Source organism: Mauremys mutica, chromosome 5 (assembly GCF_020497125.1).
Source record: "Mauremys mutica isolate MM-2020 ecotype Southern chromosome 5, ASM2049712v1, whole genome shotgun sequence".
Lineage (NCBI taxonomy): Eukaryota > Metazoa > Chordata > Testudines > Geoemydidae > Mauremys > Mauremys mutica.
The window spans coordinates 94,005,529-94,013,692 of record NC_059076.1 but is presented as its reverse complement, the minus strand read 5'-3'; positions in this window follow the sequence as shown (position 1 = coordinate 94,013,692).

Genomic DNA, 8,164 nt, shown 5'->3' with positions numbered 1-8,164 from the left:
CTGTTGAATTTTCATCTCACAATGGGTGAGTTACCCCATTCCTCTTCTCTAGTACGAAGGAAAATTTAAGGACTGTTTCTAACTTCTGAAAGATAAAGAATATGAAACGTCTTGTCCTCTGCTTGAGGAATCTGTTGCCCTGGTCGACTGCTGTCTTATATAAAAAGACCAAGAATCAGCTTGATAAATACAGCTTTTATGCTAACTGTATGCTAACTACTCTTTGCCTTTTGTCATGCATCCATGCATTTCCAGTTGAACTCGTCTCTGGCATGTCTTCCTGGATATCTCATCTCAAAGACTGATAGGATAAAAATTGAGCTCCATATTTTCACTCCTCATGAAAATTCCACCATACTCTCCTTGTTGCCTATACTCACAATCTCATGTTGTATTCAGTACCTTTCTCTCCCTCTCCCCTACATGCAGGCTGTTGTCAAACCTTATTAATTCATCTTCTCTAACATTTCTAAATTCCACCTGTTCCACTACATGCCTATCACCAAAATGTCTGTCTGTCTGCTCTAATCCTCTCTTGCTTTGAATATTGTAAATTGTAATTTGCTATGGCATGCTTGACACTCCATCGACTATGCATCTACCAAGGTCATCATCTCATCTATTTCTCTACCAGTGTCATTCCTCTTCTTCAATCTCTTCCATGACTTCTGCTTGCGTTCTACCTCAAGTTTAGGATCCTTGTTTTCACCTGCAAGCCTGTGCATCACTCTTTTTGAACCCACATCTCTGCTCTCATCACTTTGTTCCACTGACAGCTCTTAACTAATCCCTCCTTTTTGTTTTGTATTCCTCTGCTCAGCTTCCTGCCTTCTTCTATTCTGTTCCATGACCTTGGTGTGCCTTCATTGTTTTGATGCAGCAAGGTTCTCTCCTGCTTCTCTTAAACTGTACTTCTTACAGTTACAGTGCTAATCCAATATCTCCAAAAGTGCTGCTATTTATGTTAAAAATAAAATAAATCGTGAATGGAAAGTAATGATTCCCTGTTCTTATTGCCCAGTACTTTTATGTGGTGTCTTCTTCCACTGTAAATTCCTTGGCTTAGGGACCTTGTCTCCTTCATGTTCTGTACAGTCCGTGCAGAAGATATTTTATATTCAACAAATAAAAATATAATCATGCTAAATACCAATCATTCTACAGTGTCTCATAATATCCAGTGTAGGTGAGGTGGACTCTACAAGGTATTGGATCTAAGCCAATATGACCTCCATTTTCCTCTAAGATTTACTCACACTCCTTTAAAAATATTAACTGTAAAACTAGATTTTATTCTACTTTATGTTGGAAACAAATTGCTGATTCAACTGAAATTCCCCATTCTTTCTCAGTGCAACTATTTCAGTGTAGGGTAACTTGTTTTGGTTAGTCACGATCCTTGTTTTGAAACATACCTTGTTGTACAGTTTAGTTGCCTTTTTTACAAAAACATGTCAATACATAGTTGTCAATACAGTCCACAGCTGTTAGTTTTCTTTTTGCTACAGATTTGCACATGTAGATTAGTTTGCAGCCACCTCAAAGCTTTGCTCTTCCTTTATAGGTGGTCTACAGTCTTCAGATATTCTTCTACATTAAGGTGCAAATTATCCCCTTTGAGGAGTACAGAGGTGTGCTGACGGCAGTAGGTAACCCTTCAGATTCCATCCTATCTCTTCTTTTCCTCTCTTCCTACAGGCTTAAATATCTGAAGGCAGGTCTACACTACAAATGCTGCATTGGCGCAGCTGCAGTGCTTTGATGAAGATGCTCTAAGCCAGTGGGAGAGAAATCTCCCATTGGCTTAATTACTTAGCTACTGCCTCTCATGGAGATAATGTTGGAGGGAGAAGCTCTTCCACTGACATAGTGCTGTCTACACAGAGGGTTATAGTCAGTATAATTACATCACTCAGCGGTGTGGATTGAAGTAAGCATGTAGTGTAGACCTGGTCTAAATGTTTAATTGAAGCTCAATCTTTTGTGTATTTCATATACACAAATTGTAAATATTTTAATGTGTCTAGAATACTATTAAAAATGTAAATGTACAAATCTTACAGGATAAGATGCAGGAAACAAGACTGAAACCCAGAAAATGTAACATCCAAAGTCTTTAAGCAGCTAAAAATATCGGCTTGATTGAAATGATTGACAATGCCTGTTTTAGAAAGCGTAGCATATCTCACTCCTACTGAGATCAAACTTAACAGCCAGCCATCTCCCAGCTGGAAGAGGCCATAAACAGTAATGGAATAAATCCAGGGCAAAGTACAATTTTCTGAGGTGGGTGTTTGTTTTTTTTTGTTTGTTTTTGTGTGTGTGTGTGCGTGCGTGCACTGTAGATGGGGATTAAGAAGTAATTATAGGATTAGCACATGCTTAACTGTACATTATGAATTTATGCTGCATGGCAATAATAGGAATAGGTTTCTTATTAGAAAAAACTGATTCTAGTTTTCCCAGCTCAACCCCCTGTGACTATCAAACTCATGCACATACATACCATGTCAGGATTTTCTTCTGTAAAATGTTTTAGTATATGGAATATGGGGGGAAGGGAATTCATTAACTCCTAATCCCTGATTTAAGCAAGATAAAAACTCTGAATGCTATTAGTGGAAATAGAAATACAAATATGACATCAAAACTTTACTGTTTTACTCTTTCCACAAGCCTAGCAACAAACACCACCTCCCCGCCCTTAAATGACATAAATGGGAAAAGTCTTCAAATACTAAAGAGAATATTTTCTATGATATGTAGTAAGGTAGATGGAAAGCCAAATTCTGCTTGTGTAACTCTCACAATTCATCACATTGCTTTCAGTGAGACAAATTGTAACATGGATAGAACTTGGACTGTACTACATAATTCAAGTCTAATGCTTAACAGTCTGCCCCAACTTGTATTTAGCTCTGACACTCTGATTTCCTTTCCTAGACCTGAAGAAGAGCTCTGTGAAGCTCAAAAGCTTGTACCTTGCACCACAGAAGTTAGCCCAATAAAAGCTATTACCTCACCTGCCTTGTCTCTCTCATATCCTGGGACCGACATGGCTACAACAACACTGCAAACAATTATGGAAGATATGGAATTTTGTGGTTTAAAATGGAAACTTCACAACATGAAGAAGAGAGAAGCCAGATTGAACAGCAACATCTACTTCCTGAGAAAATGCAAGAAACAAAACCTTTCCAGAGGACTCAACATCTATAATCCTCTGATGACTACATACAACTCCAAATATGCTGAACTGTTCTGCAGAAGGACCTCAGAAAACATGAGAACCATCTCCTGCACTTCACATGTTCCAGAAGAGACCACCTCAAAGAAGAAATAATCAGATGCTCCCAGACATTGGAAAGGGGGAAAAAAATCAGGGAACTTACTGGGAGATCAGGCAAGAAACCCAAAACAATTATCAAAAAACCCTGATTCAGCCATCCAACACAAAAACAAAAAATGGAACCAACTACAGCAACTCCTCAACCAACAGAACATGACTCCTGGGAGAAATCAAGACACCATGACCTACTACATGACACCAACATCATCAACCTATCAAGACTACCCCTAACCAGATCTGAAATGTCTGTGCTCTCCAAAGGACTGAACTTCTGCCCCAGCCAAGAACCTGATATCATGCTAACACTTGGAGAACGATAAGAATTCTGCCATTAACTCTGCCTCAAATAATTCTTTCACAACAAACACACCGCAACCCACAACTATCACATCCTCACTGACAGTCATAAGAAAAAAAGAATCATCTGACTGGACAACCCTATGATTCTAAGAGGATCCAAATGCCAAAAAGCAAGGGGCTCAGTGGTATCAGGTAACGAGTTTTGTGACCAGTGTACCTAATTCACTGTAAAAAATTATATCTAATAGGTGTCATGTAATATATCATTGGAAGACTAATAACTCACTGATCACTAATATTCTTGCATGATGTATATGGTGTGTATTAAAAGTTTTATGGATATATGCTGGAATTATGACTAAAGTGTGTTTATATCAGGCATGTTGGGGGAGTTGGTAAACCGGTCTTAATAGACACAGAAATATGTATTTGCTTCTCTGAGCAGCCCAGTTGTCAGGCAGAGACAATGAAGGTCCATTTACATGTTGGATTGATAGGTGAACAAAACTAACAAACGGGAAGCAATAGCTTCCAGCAGGGAACTGACAGCTCCGAGCAGGGCCGGCTCTAGGCACCAGCTTAGCAAACAGGCGCTTAGAGCGGCCACTCCGGAGAGGGGCGGCATGTCCAGGTATTCGGCGGCAATTCGGCGGAGGGTCCCTTGCTCCTGCTCAGAGCAAAGGACCTCCTGCTGAATTGCCGCAGATTGCGATCGCGGCTTTTTTTTTTTTTTTTTTGGCTGCTTGGGGCGGCAAAACCCCTGGAGCCGGCCCTGGCTCCGAGAATGGGGAAAGGGGATAAAAATCCCTGACAAGGAGAAACTATATCTCTATGCAGCATGGACTCTCAAGTGCAAGGTTTTCTAGGCATAAGCAAGAAATCCCCAGCCTTTAGCCTGGGTTAGTCCTTAGGGACATATTGAGCTTGCTTATTACAGAAGCTGCTATTAGCTTTAGAAACTTAAGAGTGGAACTCATCTGCGTGTATGTTTACCTGCTTTAACCGTGTAAATAACTCTCATTTCCTCGTCCTATTAATAAATCTGTAGCCAATACTATAATAAATTATATACAAGAGTTGTCTTTGGTGTGAGCTCTAAGGGCATGGGGTAACTGACTGGCTCTTTGGGACTGAGATTAACCTGAATATTATTGTGATTTTTGGCATAAGGGATCATCTACCACAAAGGCAAGCTTGCCTAGATGGCAAGATAGATTGGAGTAACTAAAGGGACTGTCTGTGACTCTATGGTTAGATTGTTAGAGTACCTGAAGAGTTTACAAATGATGGTTGGTTGGTGAAAGCTAAGTATGTAACTCGCATCCAATTTGGGGTTTGTGCCCTGCTTCTTAACTGTCTTCCCTGAGGTTGGTGCTCATGCTCTTGAGGACAGTTTGACCAACATAGCTGGGCCCACCTAACTTTTTAGTGTAGACCTGGCCTAATTTTTTATGTATTGTATTTTATCTGTGTAGAACTTAATAACCTGTTTGACAAAAAATGGCAAGGCAAAATCTGCTTCATTACACCACTATAAATGTTGAGTAGCTTTGTTGATTTTTATGCATTTACTTCAGATTTACACCCATGTAACTGAGAGCAAAATTTGCTCCTGAATCTATTTAATAATTTACAGAATTTAAAACAACACAGCATTGAACTTGTTGACACCTACTCATATATGCATTATATATCTAGGCCAGAACCATAAGGTTCAGATCCTGAGTTACGTGCAAGCTTCCTCAGTATTCAAAGGAGTGTTTAGATCCAGAGTTCCAGTTTTGGGTCCATCTGTCATGCTAAGCTTACAACATGAGCTAAAATGTTACCATACTTACCTGAATTTACCAAATTAGTTTTTTTTAAATCTTTAGATAAATTATTTAAGCATGTTTATTTTTATTTTAAGTGTAACAAAAAGCCATTTCACAAAGTATCATTGATTCTAAAATCTCTAATTATAGATGAAAATAAAATAACTGTGGGCCTAATCCTGCAGTCCTTTATTATGTGAGTCATCCCATTCTTGACATTCTTGTATTTCAACAGGACTACTCATGTGAGTAAGGGATGCAGAACTGAGCCTTGAATGGGACACTTTTAGCATTATGTATCTTGAGCTAGATGATACCACAGTTTTTATATGATTAGGCAGGTAAATGACTCATTAGAATTCATTAAACCCTTTGTTCATATTTTCAGGGAACGAGGGGTAGGTGGAAACTTGATGTCTGCAAGAGTCTATTCTCATGACTCATATTTGTCTTCTACTTGCATGGCCCCTCCCTTCCCCCACACACCAAATCTATTGTGTTCTACCCCAGGCATCTGATCTGGTCTTTGATGTCCTTTGCATGGTCATGGAACAGATACCTGCCAATAAAGTCTTATTGAATTGAGGAAAACAGAACCTGACTTTGAAGGCGCTGTCATGGTTCATTAAAAGACGTAACGGTTTAGTCAGGCATTTGTCTGACGATCGAATAAGCAGTTTAGTGGATTTTGTTTGCTGACAGATGGAGGTGGTTAATGATCTTACTTACACATTGTGGGTAACGTCCATGTGCTTAGTTTGATGATGTCTAGAAACCAAAGCGAGGAGTATTGAATACATCTTTTATAAAGATAAATTAGTAAATGATGGAACAATTAGTTTTTCAACGTGCTTTAAATTCAGTTCCATTCTTCCCAAATTCAATATGTCTAGCCATCTAATTATCATAATTATATTTGCATAGCTCTTTTTCATCAAAAGATCACAAATCATTCAGCAACCTATTACAAACTGTACAGAACTCACTTTATTTGTCACTGAGCTCATCACTGATATGCAGTGATACTATGCAAAAGCTTAGAATAGAAAGTGAAGAATATTTTATCCATTTGAAACTATGGGGGAATTTTAGGTAAAAAGAATATAATAAATACCTAGCTAGAATTTCACTTGGACATCAGGATTAACACATGCAAAAAGTTCCATGGAAGCTTTTTTTTTAAACAAAAAAAAAACCCAAACAAAAAAACAAATATGAATGGTCAAGTTTTGATTTTAAGTGTCAGCCAAAATACTTGACCAATTGCTATGTACTGTAGTTAATAATACCCATATTGTGATATTTTTTCCAGCCAATTATGATCTGCAAAGCCAAGTCTATTCTACTGAAACTTTTTCCAAACTTTAAAAAAATTGCAAAAATCATCTTGGGTAGTAGTAATTGCCAAGTTTAGCTGAATCTCCTCACAGGGTATGACTCAGAGACAGCACATTTCCTAACATTTAAGCAGAGCTAGTTGAGCAGTGTGAAAATGTATTATTAAAACAATTATTTTACAAAAGCTGAAGTGATCACTCAGTGCCCGGAGACCTTTCAGTCAAGGTGAAACTCTGTTTAAAAATAGAGAGGGGCACAAACTGGAACACTGTATTCACCCCTGAATTCAGATATGGATTCTTCATAATGGGCCAAGACACCTTCCCTTTTGGAGAAGTTTACATCTCAGGCTGAATCCAGGTCCAAGCTATCTCTGAATTGGGAAGTAGTTATTTCTTTCACAAATAAGAGGGAAAGTTTGTTGACAAAACAAATCTGACTTGTCCAGACTGGAACTTCGCAGGGAGGCATCCACAATGACACGTCACCAGTGACTCATAAACATGTGGCAGAAAGATGACAAGCTTTATGTATCAAGGAATGTAAAATCCAAGTGATAGAGAAATCCACTTCCCTTCCTCTATTTCTTTGGAGATCTAAGCTACCAAACCAACTTGGTGGTTACTTTACATTTATTTCTCCAACAAAATAAGTTGAGCAAACTTAATGCAACATACCAAATATTTGAAAATGAATCAAGTGAAATAATTAGGTATGTTACAGTCTATCCCTCTACTGAAGCCTTAGGTTGCTGCCTCATCAGCTCATTGTCTCATTAGGTATGCCTAATACTAACTCTGTTTCAGAAGTATTTCATGCTAACAGAGCAGGGTGCTACATCATTACACCCTATGGGGAAATAAAACAACTAGAGGTTGTAATCTGTGCCCTGCATTACCAATAAGCCGGTACAGAATAACATCCCCGAGTCACACTGGGAGGTAACAGAAGATCTACTGTTATTGAAAGCAGCCTTTTATTGTAATGAAAAAATAACTCCTACCTTCTGCATCGGATGCAGTGTTCCTAAGCGAGTATGGTCTTTTCTCACTTTTGTTTCAAGGAAAGTGGAAATGTGTCACTGGATGATGTGGCATGCATGTTGCATGTAATACTGTAGAAACGAACACTCCCTGTCTCCAGCTCAAGATTTCATGCACTAAGAGTGAGCAGCCGATACCTCCACTTTAACATTTCTTGTTGTAAAGCATAGCAAGTGCAATGTGAGTGCTAATTATTATTATGAATTGTTAATAAAGCAGCAACACCAGTAAACCAACAGCAGGGAGCATGTGGTGGTGGTTTTTTTGTGGGGGAAGAGGATAAATCAAAAGCTAAAGAAAACTTTTAGGGGGTCCAATTT